This window comes from Tenebrio molitor, chromosome 3 (genome assembly GCF_963966145.1).
Source record: "Tenebrio molitor chromosome 3, icTenMoli1.1, whole genome shotgun sequence".
In the NCBI taxonomy this organism is placed as follows: Eukaryota; Metazoa; Arthropoda; class Insecta; order Coleoptera; family Tenebrionidae; genus Tenebrio; species Tenebrio molitor.
The window spans coordinates 13704309-13724580 of record NC_091048.1 but is presented as its reverse complement, the minus strand read 5'-3'; the positions used below and the strand labels follow the sequence as shown (position 1 = coordinate 13724580).

The 20272-nt window shown below is 34.4% G+C and overlaps 1 protein-coding gene and 2 long non-coding RNA genes across 4 annotated transcripts in view; 2 read left to right on the top strand and 1 right to left on the bottom strand.

The window, feature by feature from the left end:
- The first annotated feature begins 654 nt into the window (after positions 1-654).
- Positions 655-6397, top strand: LOC138126404 (uncharacterized). Its single transcript, XR_011157799.1, has 2 exons — positions 655-1031; positions 1114-6397. It is a non-coding gene; the product is annotated as an uncharacterized lncRNA (long non-coding RNA).
- Positions 6344-7706, bottom strand: LOC138126403 (uncharacterized). The gene is made up of 3 exons (XR_011157798.1): positions 7013-7706; positions 6556-6774; positions 6344-6508 (listed from the first exon to the last, which is right to left on the bottom strand). It is a non-coding gene; the product is annotated as an uncharacterized lncRNA (long non-coding RNA).
- Positions 7707-19848: 12142 nt separating this feature from the next.
- Positions 19849-20272, top strand: part of LOC138126323 (diacylglycerol lipase-beta-like) — a 66460-nt gene continuing 66036 nt past the window's right edge. For both annotated transcript variants that reach the window (XM_069042084.1, XM_069042083.1), the window contains exon 1: positions 19849-20042. The gene's annotated coding sequence lies outside the window, so the exon portion shown is untranslated. The remainder of the gene's footprint in view (positions 20043-20272) is intronic.

Here is a 20272-nt window from a genome sequence, read left to right as displayed (position 1 = left end):
CGACTTGTTATTACGATCAGCGCAGACGACGGTTTTAACAAGGCGGACACTGGCTGTGTTGCCACATTCCCTGGTAGACCATTCCATGACCTACGCTGTTCCAAAAATTTTGAAACGAATTCGACATTTATAATAAATTTTGACAAGTCCTTGGTCAAATTCGTCAAATTGAATTAAAAATGTCATTTAAGTGTTGCGTACCAAATTGCAACTCAAATTATGCGTCTTCTTCTTCGAATTACGTAGGTAGCTAAATACTTTTATTTAAGTTTCCATCAAATGAAGAAACGAAGCCAATTTGGAAAGAGATTTTAAAATTTAAAAATCGAAGAGTGAAGAATTCGCAAAAGTAGCCATGCTTGTGCTAAAGATTTTAGCGGAACAGTTATTTATCAATGGGGACAAAATGAAGCGACTTGTGCCAAACGCGGTTCCAATAACTTTTAATTACGAAGAAATTACACTTTGGGAAGAAATAATCAAAATTAGTAATGACGACACAATCATTGGAGAAAATCTTTTGGTTTTAAAAACGAATATTGAAATGAGACTGGGAAGCAAGTTACAAGAAATGGGATGGGATTTAGGTAATGGGGAGTACAAATTGTTATATTTAAGTTTGAAATGCCCACCTCGCGTTAGTCTATAACCAAACAGTTTCAATAGTCCGGAACACAGCAGAGCATCTGAAATTTTATCAGTAATGAGCACCGTTATTTTTCTGTCCCTAAGGTGGTTTTAAACTATATGTTACGCGATTACGCATTTTTGAACTGTCGTGAAATTAGATCACTCATATTTGACAAATGTAAATACAATGATAGGTTTAGTGGATTTCGATTTTTTTCACTAAATGTTGGTGAAGCAATGTTGTCAGACTGTGGTAGGCCATTCCATAGCACACTGTCTTTGGTCAGTGTCATGGCCTGGTAAATGTAGATCGCCTTGGTTTTAATCATTTTGAGGAAAATGTTTGTTATAAAACACAAAATTCTTGTCGCCTAATTAAAGGAGCAGCACCGTCCGTATTTGTAAGTATAAACTTTTGTCGAATGAAAAGAATAAAAGATAGGTAGATTTTATGGAAAAGTACACTGATTTTTTAATTTGTAGAATATCCCTCTTACGCCAGAAATTTCCGATGTTCCACAACTTGAACCAGATCCCATCAGTGAAACAAATTCCAGTAAGTCTGTGCAAGTGTCCATCTCCATTCCTTCCAACGAACTTGAAAATTTACGGTATCACTGCAAGGTCTTAACACGTAAATTAAGAAATTTAAATTGTAAATATTCAAAATGTTTGGCCAAAGTTAATGATCTGGAAGTTGAAATTCAAAAACAAAGTCATGTTCGAAAAATAATTAATAAAATATCAGAGGATGCTGAAAATTCTGACCAAAAGGCATTATTTTTAATGGATCTCATCAATAATTATACAAAAAAGTCACCTCGTTGGACTGAAATGACAATTCGGATGTGTACTATTTGGCGATATTGTTCACCTAAAGGGTATGAATTTTGTAGAAATAATTTGGCCAAATTACCATCAAAAAATACAATATCGAGGTATGTGACTGAATACAAAGGGTCAACGGAATTGTGCCAGCAACGTTTGCAAGCAGAAATAGCTCAGCTTAAAGTTCCTGTAGAACGAATTTGTTCACTAATTATTGACGATATGTCAATAAAAGAAAAAATGCATTATAGCCGATCTGAAGATCACATTTTTGGACTTGATAATTGTCAGTCCAAAACAATTAACAAAAACCCAAAAATTGCCAATAAAATGCTTTGTTTCGTAATATATGGGCTGTCGACAAGATATTGTATACCTGCCGGATATTTTTTTCACTCCACATTAGTAAACAACACTTTCCACGCTTTAACGATGCAAGTCCTAGAAATGTTGACTAAATGTGGGTTTATTGTGTTGAGAATTGTCACTGACAATTTTTCTTCTAATGTGGCTCTATTTAAAAAACTATCTAATGGAACGACTCCAAAAAATTGTATTGACCATCCTCTTTTGCCAAACATGCCCTTATTTCTTAGTTTCGATTTCTGTCATGCAATTAAAAACGCAAGAAGTTTATTCCTAGACCACGACATGTGTTCATCCGAAGGCGTTATCAGTTCTTCATATTTAAAGAAACTACATAATCTACAGAAAGGATTGCCTATAAAACCTGTGAGATTTTTAACTAGTAAACATTTATACCCCTCAAATTTTGATAAAATGAATGTACTGAGGGCTATTCAGGTGTTTGCACCTGCAGTTACTTCATCCTTAAGATTTTTAAAAGAGAGTGGAGATCCACAATTTGCAGACGTAGGCAGCACTGTATCATTTATGGAAAATATGTATGTTTTTTTCCAAGTGCATAATGTTTCGAGTAGGTCACAGTATATACGTTCTTTAGATAGCACGATTGCTCCCTATATTAACGTTTCTGATGAACGGCTCCACTGGTTAGAAGAAACATTTACCAAGTACATTGACGAAATACAAATTGTTTCGGCTAATGTGGGTATGCAAGGATTTTCAAAAGAAACAGCACATGCTTTGCAATTTACTGCAAAGAGTACACACTTATGCATTAAATTCCTCCTACAAGAAGCAGGATTCTATTATGTTCTGACAAGATCATTTAGTTCAGATGCTATAGAAGCAATGTTTTCGCATGTGCGTCTTCGAGGAGGATCTAATGATGCCACAGATGCAAGAGGAGCAGAATATGCACTAACGCAGATCTTACGGTGTGGTATTATTAAAAGTTCGAAGTCGGCAAATATTGCTGGAAATGTTGATTGTGTCAGTTCTGCAGAACTACCTAGGCAAGATCTTAGACACACAATGGAAACTGAGACCGCGTTAGATTTGATATTGCCAATAGAGGTAAAAATAAAAATACAAAATCTCCGTAGGAACAATATTACGCCTGTAAACAATATATATTCAGCATCTGTAGCTTTTTTAGCAGGATTTATATTAAAAAAGCTAGATGACAAATTTCACTGTGATGAATGCCTTTCACCATTATTGGCCACTACTACGACTCCAGGACCTTTGCTGAGATTAATTAGCTCTCCAAAATCGCGGCAGTCTCACTTATCCTAGTCCAAATTTTGTAGGCATTATAAAGGAAATAGCAGATCTGATAGAAAAAAAATTACCTTTACTAACATCCGAAAAAACTTGCCAGCAACTGGTGGAAATCTTATACCCACCGTTGCAAGAAAATAAATTATTCAATTGCCTTCCGCATAAAAACCATGTATGTCACTTTATAATTAAAGCAACAGCAAAACCTGCTTTAAACAATATTTGTTTGGAACGAACGGATTTGCTTAAAAAAAAAAATCTTCACAACAAACCCACCAGCAGAAAAATTTTAAAATTATAGTTTATTTTTATAATATGTTCAACTCATCTATTTATTTTGTTGGATTATTAGTCATCTCTTGTTAATCACAGTAAATTTCATTTTACATACAAAATCTCATGACTTCTTATTTAACGCCAAATCAATTTTCTTGTTTCTTCTATATCTTAATCTATGTACATATTTGGCTTTATGTAATTAATTCTGCAGTCAAATTCATGTTATTCTAGCAGGTTTAAATTCTAAACTTTTCTTTTAAGGATCTGTTCTCTCTCGACATATATTATCAATTTATCAATAATGGGTTTAGCTGATCATGTAACAACCATGTCACATAATTGACTTGTGATCTTCGCAATTAAATATACATACTTAATATTTTTCAAGAGTGCAGGACAAATAATTTTTGATAAATGTGCAGTGATTTTGGTAAACTTCAAGAAGGGTAATAAAATTTTAGGAATAATATCTGACAACATTTTAATCAGTCCAACAAATTTCCACGATTTTGTAGACTTTAAGTTTTAGTAATGGACCAGGAAAGTTGTGGGTTTAGACATGTATCACAGTTGATTTGGTCATCTATTTTTTTTTAAATAATGCAATCAGCTAAAAACGCAACCGATGCCGAAAAACTACTATTGTCGGGTAATTATTGAAATGATAACTTATCAATTTGGACTTATAAATATCTGGGTAGAATACCGAAATTTCTAAATTTTCTAGTTCTATTGCCTTATCAGGTCTAAATTGTAGGTACAGAGCTAGTATATTCTATATTATCAGCGATGTTAGAAGAAGCGGAAGCTTTAACAATGCCACAACGTAAAATTCGTCGTAGGGCATATTCTGCCGCCATTGCGTCTGGTGCATCATTAGAGCCACCTTTCAGACGAACATGGGAAAACATAGCTTCCACTGCATCTGAACTAAACGTCGAGTTAAAACGTAATAGAATCTTGCTTAACTTAAAAGAAATTTAACACAAAGACAAGTGTTTTTTGCAGTAAATTTAAGGCATTAGCTGTCTCTCTAGATAATCCTTGAATTCCTGCACTTGTGGAACTTTGTTGGACGTCATTAATATAATTTCGAAATGTGAGATCTAACCAGTGCAACCTTTCATCTGTAATATCAGCATAGGGTGGAACATTGTTGTCCAAAGAACGAATATAATATGTTCGATTAGAAACGTTGTGGACTTGAAAGAAACGATATATATTTTCCATGTACAAAATGGAGCTCTCAACATTCTGAAAGTCTTCCTGTCTTGCTTCCGATAAAAATTTTAGTCATGCTGTAATAGCAGGTAAAAATATTTGAATAGCTCGCAACACATTAGGTAATGTTTTAGAAATTTGTTGGATACAAATGTTTCCTGGTTAAGTATCTAACCGGTTTTGCTGGCAGTCCTTTTTGAAGATTATACATTTTTTTTAAGAATGTAGAAGATATAACACCTGTAGATGAGGACATGTCGTGATCTAAAATCTTGGATTTTTTATACATACAATGACAGTAATCAAACCTTAGAAATAGTGGAGAAAAGGTTAGGAATAGCTGGTGAATATGATTTTTTAACGTTCCACTGCAAATTTTTTTAAATAAAGCTACATTTGATGCATGATTGTCAGTAACAAGCCGAAGAACAATGAAACCACAATCTGTTAAAAGTTTGAAAATTTGAAGGGTTAAAGTAGAAAATTGTGCCGTTGTTAATGTTGAATGGAAAAAGTACCCTGCAGGAATGGTGTATCTAGTTGATAACCCGTGGATAACATAGCAGAGCATTTTGTTGGCTGTGCAAGGTCTTTCACCAATGGTTTCAGATTTGATATTATCCAAACCATATATTTTATCTTCAAGTTTATTATAGAATTTTTTTTCTTTAATTGACATATCGTTGATCAGTGAACATAGTCGTTCAACAGGTACCTTAAAGAGTGACATTTCTGCAAGTAAGCGTTGTTTACACAAATCATTGGAAGTGCCACATCTGCTCATACATCTTGAAAGGGTGGCCTTTGATGGTAGCTTCAATAAGTGTTTGCGACAGTGTTCATATCCCTTAGGTGACAAAAATCTCCAAATTATACATATATATGTTGTTCACGTTGAGTTGACAATTTCAAGGTCAAATAATTTTATTTTTTGGCTCTGTAATTATGCTTTGTAAATAGTGACATGCAGGTCAACACCGTTCCCGTTGGATTAAGCATTGCTAAATCGCATTATGTTGGTTAGCTGCATGTCACTATTTACAAAACATAATTACAGAGCCAAAAAATTAAATATTTTTACCTTGAAATGTTCAACTCAACGTGAACAAGGTTTACGAACTGATTCCTCAGATCATCGCAAACTCTTTTGCTTATAGTTTCTGATGGCGTCCGCGAGAAATACATCTTAGGGATCACATTTATCAGCATCCTTTAAAATTTTGTTATCAACCCTCCACCACCCGGCAATTTTCCCGGAGTACATACACTATTACGGATATTAACTATCAAGTAACAGTGCAGTGCTAATCAACATAATTAGCGGCGTCTCGCCTCCACATTTTGACTTTGTTGTTTTATTATGTTCTGTGTCAATGTTTACAGATACAATCTGATTTAATGGTACTTTTTTGTAGTTGTTCAAGATCTTTAATTTTTTCCAAACTTTTTGAATAACGGTCGTTCGCTGGTTTTAATTTTAGTTTTAAAACTTTATTATGGTATTGTAAATCAGAAATTTGTACTCCAGAAATTAAATTCACCTGAACATCTTTGGAACTGCTTGCAGATAAACATGATTCTTTAACAACTTCAACATTTAATGTAACATAATTAAGATGTAATGATTACATTTAAAAAAAAGTAGCAGTTACAAATTTAGAAGGAACAGCTTCTTTAGTAAGTCCAGTCTTGTTGTTATAATTTATAAAATCAGATGTCTTAAAATTATTTTTGCAAATTACTGTGTAATCTTTTATTTTATAAATATCTACAAATAAACGTATCAATACCTTTTTAAAGCTTTTATTATAAATTTAGAATCTCATCCTGTGTCAGATCCTCCCATATGCATTTTCCTCATATTTGCTATACAGTTACTTTTAGGTAGTTAATGATTCGATGGCTATAAATAAATGATTACAAAATAATTTATACATCATTTATACATACATTTATATGGACACCTCTAGTTACTGCACGATTACTCAAAGTAGACAGGGCTCAGGAACCCATCCATACCAGTATTTCTAGTAAGCATAGCTACAGTTTTTTTAAACTGAGTATACAGTACATGTTTCTTTTTGGTAAATGTCTTCTTGGCCTCTGGTAACTTATTTGCTAGCTGGGCCGGCAAATCTTTATATCTATTAAGTCCTTTTGGGTTATCCTCTGCAACCATGAAAATTTTATTCCATTCTAGAAAATTTACCATTTTCTTGTTGAATTTTTGTCATAGGTGACAATCTTTTTAATGTGCTCACTTATTCTAATGCTGACACGAGTCACATTATCCAACAACACAATTTATTCAGAAAATACTAGGTAAATTCAAATTACAACAATTTGAGGTTATGTCTGATATTTTGAAGCAATTGTAGTTTTTTTATGGTTTTTAAAGCTACCTTACCTATGTTTCTTATTTTACACTTTTACCATTTTGCTACTGCATGCAATTAACACTTGCTGTTAATTTATTTACTTGTAAGTATTTGACATGGACATACACATAACCCATTAAAAAAAAAGACGTTTCTGTCTTCTGTCATCCGTTGTCCTTTAGTTCAAATAATCGTCACTTGAAGTCTCTACTGTACGTACGATTTTTTTAAATGACAAGAACAATTTTTCTTACGGAGAAAACATCGAGTGGGACGGCCATAATAAGCGCCTAGCGTTTTGATACAGTTGGCCATGGTTGAGCCGACAATGGCGCTACTCTGGCGGCCGCTCGACGTACTATTATTTCGGCGCCCTAAAAATATTTTTTTCACAACTTTTTCGACAGTTTGGGATATTGAATTGTAATCTATCCCATAGTTTAAAAAATCTTTCAACTTTATTCCAAAAATGGTTTGAATATTTTCATCGGAACAAAAGATAACAGGGGGTTGAAAAATTAGCATGTAAAACCCTATGGCCAGTCTTAAAAAAAACTCACTGTATAAAAATAAACTCTATTTAAGGGTTAATTCGCCGATTTTGGCTACTTTACTAAACAAAGATTAAAGGTTATTTAAAGTGCTGTGCAAACAAACTTGTCAAATTAAATAATACTTAACGTTAATCACTGGATTAAAAGTGCGGTGCAACCGGCCATTAAACTTTTAAGCAATAAATATGGGGGGGAAAAGTAAGAATTAAAATGTGCGAAAAAATATTTTTGAAAACAGACAAGTGTAGATCGGCAAAGGAACTCTGTCTAATTATGTCACTTCTAAAAATAATAAAAAACGAGAATGTTTAGAAGAGTTTAGCAACTTTTCCTTAGTCAGATTTCAAACTTCTTGCAAGATTGCGAAAGGAGAAATAAACGCGAGTCATTGTACAGACCTGTTAGATGCACGCAAAAATGAATGTAATTTGACCATTGCGTGCTTCAATAAATTTGCATAATAATGATAAAATAACGCAAATATTTATGTTTTAGCGAACTCGTTTAACTGACAGTAAGAACGGTGCTAGTCAGAAACTTGAATGGATTCAGATCACTTCATTAATCATTTTTTGTAATACCTAGTTGTTAAAGGTGGCTTTCCGGATTGTTTGTCACCATGTAAACAACCTCATAACGGCCGTTATGAATGACTAAATAACTATAGCAACGTAGATCTAAACTTTATTTTTCAACTTTTTTACAATTGGTACAATAATTAATGTTTAATGTTATGGGACACACCTTCAATTAATCGAAATCCGTATGCCACTAGCAGATGTAGACGAGATCGAAGATTATGCTTGAGAATTTTAACACCAACACAAGCGCGATTTTGCAGGCAATAACGATACCTCACTTCCGGACATCGGGCATATCTTGATTGCGATTTTTTATTGATTGAAACAATTTTTTTCACAAACAACGGTTGACATGACGACGTCCTCCGCACACTTATTAATCATTCGGTTTTTTCGATGGCGTCGAAAAAAATGTACATATTTCAAAAAGATAATTGTGAACGAATCGTAGAGATATTACAAAAACTATTGTACAATACACGTCCGTTAGGGCCTTTACAGCCTCGCCAGTAAGTATTATTCGACTCGCTCTGCGAGCTCGTCTCACAAAATCTCTGGCTCGGCAGTAAAGGCTGTCCTAACGGACTTCTACTGTAAAATACTATAAACAAAATTAGGGTTTGTTAAGATTAGGTAGGTGCACTTGATTTATAGAATTATTGCGTACAAGTGCAGAGAGCGATTTTTGTAATATCTATTTTCCTAGTGTAAATGGCCCGCTATGAACTGTTTTTAGGCAACATTAATTTCATAGGCTACCTTCCTTCTAAATAGTTTAGTGATCATTTGGGCTTTTGTCTCTTGTAACCGTGGAAACAAAGCTAACATTACATGGGGAAATATTAGGCGTACCTACGCTTTTTTTTTTAATCAAGTGTGCCTTATTATATTCGTAACCAACAGTAATGTATTTTTTGTTCGACATTGTCAGAATTTGAGAATTTTCTCCTGTGTGAACGGATTTTGATAAATGTCACAACTTGTCAAAACGAAACGTCAAGCTTATTTTAAAGGTTTTAAGCGATTTGGAGCTTTTAAGGGGCTCGTCGAACAAAAAAACGTTGTATTCAACTCGTTCGTGTGTAAATTGGACCTTTTTTGGCACGAGTGGGCCATTTTAAAACGCGAGTGAAACGAGCGTTTGAAAGGCCCACGAGTGCCAATAAAGGCCCAATTGGGCCCAAGTTACGCACGAACTCATTAAATAAACTACTATAATTAAATTAACCCTACCTATATTTAAAGCGGTGTGTATGTTATGTAATTAAGTAACATTATGGATTGTTCCATTTCTCGCCTGGTAAAACTCGTACAGCCAAAATTTTAGTATTGTAAATCAAAGTCTACAACGTTAAACGTTATTGTCAGTGTCAAAGTCAATGCGAAAAAATGAGTTTAACTGAAACTCAAAAACAGACTATAGCGCAACGTTTAAGAGACACGGGGAATTGCTGCTGAGGTTTGTGTTGATAAAGTAACCGTTTAATGGCCAAACAAAAAATCAAACCTATAATCTGTTTCAAAATCAAAAATCCACCACCTGTTGAATTATGTTGGCAGAAAAAAAGAAATCCCTAGAATAAGTTTCATTTTTTTTTTGTGTTGGCCCAACCGCCAAAATTTGACCTTCAGTTTGTCACAAATATCAATTTATAAAAATGCCTCGATAAACAAGGAGTTTTTTAACCGCTAAATTAAAGCGAGCGCTCATTAAGTGCTTCGAAGAATTTAAAAAACACGATGAACTACGACCAAAACGACTGTCAACAGTTTTATTTCATAACCCCACGTTTTTCTGACACACTAAAAACAAAAGTTGGCGACGTTGTCGGTTGTACCGGGTGATCAAGAAGGACTGTTTAAGTTGGCAATACAATTAAGAAAATTTTTTAATTGGGTTATTTATAACACTGCAACTGGATATGTTTTGTTGGTTTATTTGACAAATATCTGATATAGGTATAGCATTAACAACAACAAGCCACCATCAACCGGAAGTTACTCCTGTTATACGATTTAAAATACGATCCAGTGTTACCAACTTAAACAGTCCTTCTTGATCACCCCGTATTTTCGAGGTAGAATGCCGTGTTGGTGGATTTTTGATTTTGAAGTCCAGTTCTATCTCGGTTTCACCCTAGATTTTCCCTAGATCATTAATGAGGTTATGTTGCATATGTTTGTGAGTTTGAGACTGGTTTGAGATACGTGTGTCAACGATGAAAGTAAAACGAACGAAATTAATCTTATTTCGCCATTTTTTTGGGGTCTTAACACTAAGTAAAACTTATTATTTTAAACACGGCTGTAGAACGAATTTTAAAACGAATTATTTAGAGGAAATTAAAAATTTAGACGACAAATCAGTACATCAAAAATACGAGCCGCTTTTTCGCAGATTTTCTTTGTTAAAAAGTTTGGCTTTTCTGAATTAACATCTTCACAATACCTAAAGTCTATTCAAAAAACATCTGGACTGTCAAAATCAAAATTGGAGTTGTTAGGTTGGTTAAATCACTAGTTATTTTCATATTGTCTGGTCGGTATCTATGATTTTTTGATTTTTCAAACTAATCATTTGTTTAAATTGACATTGTCAAATAAATTGCAAAATTATTTAAGTATAATGTATTCCAACTTTAAAAAAACGATGCTTGGCCATGACAATCTGACAGATTTCATCCTGTATATCTGAATAAAAGTTTGGTTAGGAATTCTGAAAATTTTGAAGGCACAGTGTTGCCACGCTTTTTTGCGAATCGATTGAAGCTGTATTACAAGAAATTAATAGAGAACCCAGCATTTTTTATTAAAAATAGCAATTGAAAAAAAAAGACAAATCAAAATGTATACACCTAGTGGAGGCTTTAGTCGTTGAATGAGTTTCAAGAACGCTTGCTTTAGTTTAACAAGCAGAAAACGGATAAGTTCTCCAAAATGGAATCACTTTTTTTAAAAGACATCTACACTTTAACCTCCTCCATTATTTCATCTTCAGAATTATCTTCATCATTAGATTCCGAATCATCTTCTAATGTTTTGCCCACGAATAATTTCGTTCAGATCTCTTTTAAAAAATGGTTCCACTTTTCTGATTTTCCTTTTTTTGTTGTTCTAGTATCCTCCAGACCTTTTATATTATTTCCCACCTATAAATTAATTATACAGTTCAGGATTTCATCGAATACAAATTAATTGTTCTCACCAGTGGCGTAGATAAGGGGGGGGTCCAGGGGGTCCGGACCCCCCCCAGAGCTCATCCATATTCTTTCACAACTGAATAATACTTTTTTTAAAATGAAGGTGGCAAAAGTTAACTAACATTTCAGCCTGCTAAAAATGATAGTGGCAAGAAAATACTTTTACTAAAATATTTTTTTCACAACTTTTTTGACAGTTTAGTTTAAAAATTTTTCCAACTTTGTTCCAAAAATGGTTTGAATATTTTCATCTGAACAAAAGTTAAGAGGGGGTATGAGTTTTACCATGCAATTACCTTTGGCACCTTTGCACTGTACCTATACATAAAGTATTGAAAAAAAAATCACGATTTAAAAATTGAAAGATCGACTACATAAAATGCATTCACGTTGTTTTGGCCTAATGGGAGGCCATGGAAATGTTGCATTTAATTTTAGTAACGGTGTCTGTTGAATTAGGTTATATTTTTTTAAGTTTGAGGTTATAAATAGCGTCAATGTCTAGTGCATTTTTGTCAGTTTTACTACTTTGCAATAGAAGAATACTCAGACATCGCGGGAAATTCAGCAACATGTTATGTTCATTTTAATAGGTCCGCATGTCAGGCACTTTAGTGACAGAAATCAAACAGTGTGTCCAACGTTAAAAAAATTAATCATGGCCTCTCGTTATACCAAAACAACGTGAACGTTGCCTGCCCAACGTGAACGTTGCCTGCCTGCCTAAGTACTGTCGCGAGCAATAAATTTTGGTCGTCAATGTCATTTCAAAATTTGGTGTCACAAATTAAAGAAAAATCCCTAGCGGATTATGTCCACGTCAACAAAGTGTAAAAAAATGAAAATTAATGTCATACGACATGATGATAGGTTATGATATTTAGGTACGACCGTTTTACAATGTGATCGCGGACCAGGACCAGATTTGCGATATCGTTTGGCGCTTTTAAAATTGGTGAAGCAAAAAAAGACTTATTGAAATGATATTTCTGGTTTTATTTCTCAGTTACAAGTGCGATATAGAACTAACAAGGGTTTGCGTTAGGGGGGGTGGTAACCCCCACCAGTAGGGCTAACGGCCTGAACACAATGGACCATTTAAATTGCGTCAAAGAATGACATTGATGACCAAAATTTAATGATCGCGACTATACGTACGTATTTGTTTAAATCATGATCTTTTTTTAATTAAAACAGCATAATTTTTGGCGATTTTTTTCCGTGCTGGACTATTTATCTAAAATTGTTCTTTGAGGTTTTTTTTTTTTTCAACATGAGTAAGTATAAACAATAAACATGTGTTCCTTCAAGTCGTATTGTGATAATTTCATATTCTAGTGTTATAAGTAGGAAACTACATTGAAAACCAAAAACTTAATGCAAAAGTACGTGGACCCCCCCCAAAGCAAAAAGCTATCTACGCCACTGGTTCTCACATTGAAGATATCCATCAATCTATTAATAATAGCATCATTACTTAGATCGGCCCTACCTCGTCTAGCCCTTCAACACTCGACAAACACAACTTTTGGCATTATGCACTTGTAGTAAACCCTTTAAATTATTACTTTGTGTTGTCTAATTTAAAATAAATTGGAAAAACGTCAAAATGACATTTATTGATAACTTTATTTATTTTTTGTTTTAGAATCATCTTGCAACATAGCACTTCAAATTTAGTTACAAAAGATTTACAACCAAAATGAAATGAAATATAACTACTACTTTCCTCAGTCCTGCCAATTTAACAAAATTAAAGCATGGCAACCTATCGTTTTTTTAAAGATGGAATAGATTATATCGTGTGTTCCACAAAAAACTCACTCGCAGCAAGCCATGACAAAAGTGAAGTATGTCTTAGTACCAGATGTGAAATGAACTACTAAAGTAAATTTATAGGTTATCTGTCATTCACAATATGATGAAAATTTGTAAGTAACAAATGAACTACTTCCAATGATCCTAAAATCGACATGACCAGTCTATCTATCTCTATAGTCATGGCTTACTGCGAGTGAGTTTTTATTGGAACACACGATATATTTTGTAAAAAGGTCAAAATGGAAAATTCAAAACGAACTATGGTGGCGCGAGAGAAGAGGCCCCTTAAACAAATTATTATATTATAAAGCCATACCTTCAACAAAAAAACGTTTCTGATTTTAACCCAACTGTGGAGAAACAGCATTTTGCATTGTGAAAATGAAAACCTAATTAAAGCTGATTTGTTAACTATGTGGGTATGAGAGATGTTCCACCCAATATATCCTTAGCGGAATCTGACTCACACAAGTATGGGAAGCGATTTTCAATTTTGGTTATTGTTTAGTTTTTACCTACCTGTTTTTTTCAGTTTGTCTGTTTTTCTTTGTGTTTTTTATAAACGTGATTAAATTGCTCTAGTTCTTTTAGTTGCTGCATTTCGTTTCAAGTGTTCAAAACATTTTTAGTTCAATAATTAAAAAGAAAAACATAACCTAAATATATTTTGTAACTAGATCTTGACGTGGGTACACTCTAGTGAAACATTTTTATACCCAAGTACAGTCAAAACAAAGCATTTTATTTAAAATTTAATTTTGACAGTCCAGGAGTTTTTTGAATTTACTATAACTATTGAAAGTTTTTCACGTTCCAACAGTGGTTGTCCTGTGCCTTTCTTACGTGAAGCCAATGAAGCCATAATTTTCACTTCAACAAAATGTTAACAAACTTTTGGCGGGTTACAAATTTAAATTGTCAAATGTGACAATCGGTGACAATTTCAAAAGTCAAAATAGCTGCTTTCCATTCGGTCAAAAGAACCGTTCGGAGCTGCTCCTGAGCTTGAAACCCCACATTTGCTAGAAACGGTGGGCATCACGCTCATTGGTTTTACCGTTCCCTTTCCCCTCAAGGACCACCTTTCGTGCAGGGGCGTGTGGCCCAAACGTGCATTTTAACCTAGGATTTTAACCACGGGCATTTCAACTCAAAGTTCGCACATTTTAACCTTTCCTTTCATAACTGCTCTCGAGCAGCTCCGAGAAGTACGAGGCTTCAAGCACTAGGGGCGTAAGGATATTGAATGGAAAGCAGCTAATGTTCCAAACGTGATTTATAAAATTCACTGTTTCGAATTTTCTGCCAACCTGACAACACTTTGACAATTGTTTATAAAAAAACGGACTTTATGCATCTCTGCCTATCCATACATAACCTTTATTAAAAAAGCGATGTTTACCTACACAACTAAAATTTTTAATTTTTGGATCTGTTGTTCTGTCATCTGTGTATGAGTTTTTTTTTTGGCCAGCGGTAGTAGAATTCTGTGCAATAAAATTAAACACAAGTCTTATTACTAATGTTCGTGACTAGGACGGTAATGAGGTGTTGGTATTTGTGTTTTGTAGTAAATTGTTCGAAGGGCCTGATTAAAAATCAGGGCCAGTTTACAGAAGCGAAATTAAGTTAATCGTAATCAAATGCGAAATTAACTGAACACGTGATCAGATTGAACCAATTGAAGTTTCGGATTCACGGGTTAATCGCGCGTTAAAATTTAATTCGAATTAAATATTTAATTCTCTTTCTATAAACTGGCCCTAAATGTTTTAAATTTAACAATGTACAGGGTGACTTTGAAAGTTGTGCAGATCTTTTAACTCGGAAAAAATATTTAAAAAAAAGTCAAAAAATAAAATGACATTTATTTTTTGAGCTACAATTTTTTTTAATTGCTTTTAGTTTTCCACGTTGTCCTACAACCTCGTAGGTAAAATTTCCGCACATTTTAAAAATACACCCTTGCATATCATGTTTTATAAAATGTACGCCAATGCGAAGTAACCTATAGGAAATATGCTGTAAAACAAGGAAACCGCATTGGTGTACGTTTTATAAAATATGATATACAGGGTGTATTTTTAAAATGTGCCGAAATTTTACCTACGAGGTTGTTTGACAACGTAGAAGACTAAAAGCAATTAAAAAAAATTTTAGCTCAAAAATAAATGTCATTTTATTTTTTGACATAGAATTTTTTCCGAGTTCTACATGAGCTCGTGATTAAAATATCTGCACAACTTTCAAAATCACCCTGTATATTCCAACAACAATGGATTTGTCCGGTGGTTCATACAGAAGTAGTTATGTTTGAATGTTTTATCTTGCGAGGTACCTAAGCTACCCACAGGATAGTACCCACCCTTGGCGGACCAAACTATAGTATTTTTACATCTAATAGAAATATTGACTGAAATCATAAATCACATTAACAAAGAAACAGTTTACAATCCACTTACCGGTAGGTAGTACATACACTTACAGGTTACAGGTAAGAGACCGGTCATTTTTGCCCCACCATTTTAAGATATCATCAGGCATGGACTCAATAAGGCCGTGAACACAGGGCTAGGGGCGCCGGACGTCGTAGGATGACAACAGAAAATCAAGATCAATGAAGGTGTGTTTACCTTTATTTGTCACATAGTATATTATTACCTGTGTTTTGTTGAAAAACTGTTGTTCAGTTATATTTTCTTGGTGGTGGATGTTTTTTCTGTACCTAATGCCTGCAGACGTATAAACTCCATCCATTTTCAATAACGGGTGTTTTTTTAAATTTGGCGTCGAAGTAGGCGTTGAACTGTCGATTGTGAACGCACTATACAGATTACAGGTTACGGATCAGTGATCACGGATCAGCTGTTGAAATCTTACGTTTTTACACTAGTGGTGCGATCTCAATCGAGTCTCCAACGCTTACTTCGACGCCAAATTTAAAAAACATCCTTTATACACTACTAAATCTAGTGATTTTTTTTGTGGTGTAATAGGATACAACTTTTTTCTACTGTAAATGCAATGTCACAGATAACAACTCAGGTTATGTGTATTTTGAAGAGGTTATAATGTACGATTATTGTCATTTTTGACAAATCTCTAATCGAGTCCCACAATCAAGCAAATTAAACTAATTTTGAATATTTTGCTTAAAATATGGTATATATAATACAGGTTAATATTAAATACCGGCATTGAAACCAGCAATAAAGTAGGTGTACCTTAATAAAGTAGGTGTACCTTAATAAACATAAACAGATTTTAACGAAAAGATTTCAGAGCCAGGACACAGAGTGGAAGCATGATACATTCAAAATGAATAGTGCTCAGGAGCAAACCCTCTCAAGTCAAGCCTGAAGGCCGGCGATCTTGTAATTAAAAAAAAAGCGCACAACGGCGCAAATATTTCTTCACTGTTCTATCGTGCGTCGTTTCCATTCTGTGCCTGTGCCCCCGATCCAGAAATTCCCTACCTCGTACTTTTTCTTCAGATATCTGTAGGAGATTGAAGCTAACATTTTAAATAGATCAATTTAAATTAAAAGTGGATTTATCAACTTCCGGCAAAAATTTCCCCAACCATTCGGTAAACGGGCATTCTCCCCAAAAACATTTGGGATGTAATTGGACCATTTACATCCCAAATGTTTTTAAAACACCGGTGAACACTTTGTTTTATCTCTAAAGTGAGGCATTTTCTCTTTATAACACCGCCTGTGGCCCCCATGATATCGCTACTTAATCGTATTTTTTTTAATAATTACTTATAATCTGACAGTGTCAAATTTTTTGACAAATTCAAAACGCCCGCTTTGAATGTTCAATATTAGAAAAAATAAAACACTTTCTTTGCAAGACAAAAAAAAAAATCCCTAACAGTAATGTATATTGAAAATGGACGGAGTTTACCTGCTAGTTATTAAAAAAGGATGCCGAGTATCGGCAAAATGCAGATTGTTTGTGCCTCCTGGAATGAAGTGCTTCTAGTCGTAAATCTTCATTATTATATTTACAACCTACCCTAAACCCATTGCAAGTGAAGAAAGTTCCAATTTCTCGTTCCCAAACTATAGGTACAAATAATATGTAAATAAATTCCCAACACTATAATAGTAAAAAAGTGAAATTGTATAATTTCTTTATAAAAAAGACATATTTTTTGAAGAAAGTTATTCAAAAAAGCAGTTCCTGGAAGCTGGAAAAATTTGAATAGTCAATTTAATAATGACAGTTACTATTGTAATGATATCTGATGAGTGATGACATTTGAATGAAATTTTTACGTGTTGCCAACTGAAGCGTATTAATCACGGCCCTCTCGATTTTTTTATATTCGATCGCACGGTAGGTAGTACAAAATTTGAAATACATATGCCTATCCTTCAAGCAGTAACATTTTTGCCCTGAAATTATGCTCTAATTAATGTATTATAGTGCATTTGGAGTGTTGGGTTACAAGTTACAAGTCTACAATTTAAAATCTCTCAATCTCGCTGGACGAAGTATAACTACAAAAGTTTTTATATTTCTATACAGGTGGTCCCGATATAACCAAATAGCCAAAAAAATTTTGGGTCATTAGGAGAATCTAACAAGTCCAAAAAACCCCTCTTCATTAGGTCTAAAATAATGACGATAAGTTAACCCCTATCCACACCCATTCGACGCTGCTGACCACAAAAATACGTACCTACTCAGGAATTAATTGTTGGTGTTTGTAAGGATGACAGTATCTAAGCAACATAGGTACCTGAATCGTTTATGACAAATCTCAAATCTGACAAACTAAATCAAATTAATGACATTTATTGGAAACGCTGTACACTGTGTGCGTTAATTCACCAGCTTATTTAGGTACAAAAGCTGATTTTGTAGACTGAGATGAATGAGTAATAAATAAAGTGGTGTTCCTCAATGTGTAAATAAATATAGAGGTAGTGTGTGCAAAATTGTGGAAGAACTGTATTACACAGCAGTCTTAGGACAGAATAGTCCCGGACAAGTCGACCAATACAACTTTGCGTAATACCCCGCTCACATATAAACACGATTCAGCTGGTTCGCTTTAAACAACAGGCAAACCAGCTGAATCGTGTTTATGTGCCAGCGAGGGATTACGCAAAGTTGTACTGGTCGACTGTCCGGTACTATTTTGTCCTAACACTGGTAATAAGAGTATCGTCTTAATTGTGGTTAAATAGCCAAAATAATGTATTGAATAAATTTATTTACACTTTACATAGTCGTACTTTCAACTCTAACTGAGAATATCTACTAACTAATGAAAGGTAACCTAGACTAGAGAAATTATTTTATAATAAAAGTTCTATGTGCCTTCTGTTGGCATTTAAGCACATTTGAGTACGCCGGTACCAATTTTCATAAACAGAATTCAGCATTTCTGGGTTTTTACGAATCTGGTTCGCGGCGTATGTTACGCGTTTCTGGAGTTGGCCTTTTGTATTTATTTCAACTTCGTATACCAAATCTTTCGTGTGGCCCCAAAAATTAAAATCCAGAGGGGTTAAATGGAGGATCGGGGACGCCATCGTATTGGAATTAGTCAGAACCAACCTCACATAAATGCAGATGTAGCTCCACAAAAGTCAACGGGACGGAAGGACTCCTTCAGGAAAACGCTCGCCGTTTGGTCGCCTTGCCGGTCTTGAATTACCATGTGTTTCGCCATAACTTTTTGAAGGATTCGCAAATTTAAAATTAAACTTGACAAATGTCATAGGTGTTGCAGGTACCGTTGCTAAAGAAATTGCAGCCAACTAACCAGAATTACCTTTTTAAAACCGATTAACTCATTAGCGTACAGCAAATGTTGACCAAATTTTCAATTATTTTTATCTCGAAAACGAAATCGTTATTTATGTATTAAGGGCGTAAAGTAGGCGTTTTTGGCCCGCGGAGTGAGATTAGAGCCCGAGGCGAAGCCAAGGGCTCTAACACGCATGTCATACATACAAAATTTTTTGCACGAGACACTGCTAATACATTCCTAAATGAAAAAAGAAAATGCATTTGGGACGATACAATAGCACCCGGGCTCCGTCTTGGAAGGTCCTGTATATCCATAGTAATAAAACAATGGTTCTGTTATTTATAAATTTAAATGAAAACCAGAATTAAAACGTGAAAGTTTCAGTTTATTTGCGTAAATAACGCAGCTTAATTATGTTACAAGGCGAAGAAAATGATAGCTGCTGTACACCATCCGATGTGGCAAAAGCTGCAAATTCAGCAGCCTTGAACTTATTGCCTTTAATGTCAACGAAAATTTATAAAACGGCATATGGCCCTAGGGCTGAAAACCGGCCCTAGGGCTGAAAAGTGCTATTTTACGCCCGCTAACGGCGTCTTAAAATTCAATTTCACGCCCGCTCGTGCAAAAAGACTTTTATTAGATACATTTTTTGTGTATGAGTTCTACTCATCGTCACCTATTACTGGATTTCTTCTGGCAGGTTATATCGGGACCAACCTGTATATCTAGACTTACCTATTTAAATTATTACTTATTAGACTTATTTAAATCCACTCCTCAGTCTTGTTTTTTTAGAACTTCCACAGAAGGATTTCATTTGAAAACTTCACCCCCAACCCCAGTGAATTCGTCCAGGTAATGGTTTTTTTATTCAGCATTTCGCGCAAGCGAAATCGCGCAACTCGTGGCCAGCGGCCGGGGAAATTTCAATTCATTTAGTGCTCGAAGAGTCGAACAGGTGGTATGCTGGTGTCCGGTCAGTGATAAATATTCGTTTCGAAATCGCTGATTATTGAATATTCTTTTTGTGTTTATGTTTGATAATGTGACACGATGCGCTCAAAATCTGAATGCATGGTACAGGACTGAAGCAATTAAAACAGTGGCATTTTTAATCTTTATTAAAGGTAAAATACAAATGTTATTATTTATTACTGGTGCATTTTAGTTGAAAGTTGTTTGCGTTGTTGTCCTCTTTAATTTCAGGTGTGGTTTTATCATATTTGTTGCGATAAATTAACGTTGAATTTTTACCTACCGTGAGATGTTACTGCTCGTTGAATTAAATTTTTAACAAGCGTAACTTTCTTTAAAAAGTAACTCTCACCTAAAACTAGAAATCGTGCTTGGGTATTAT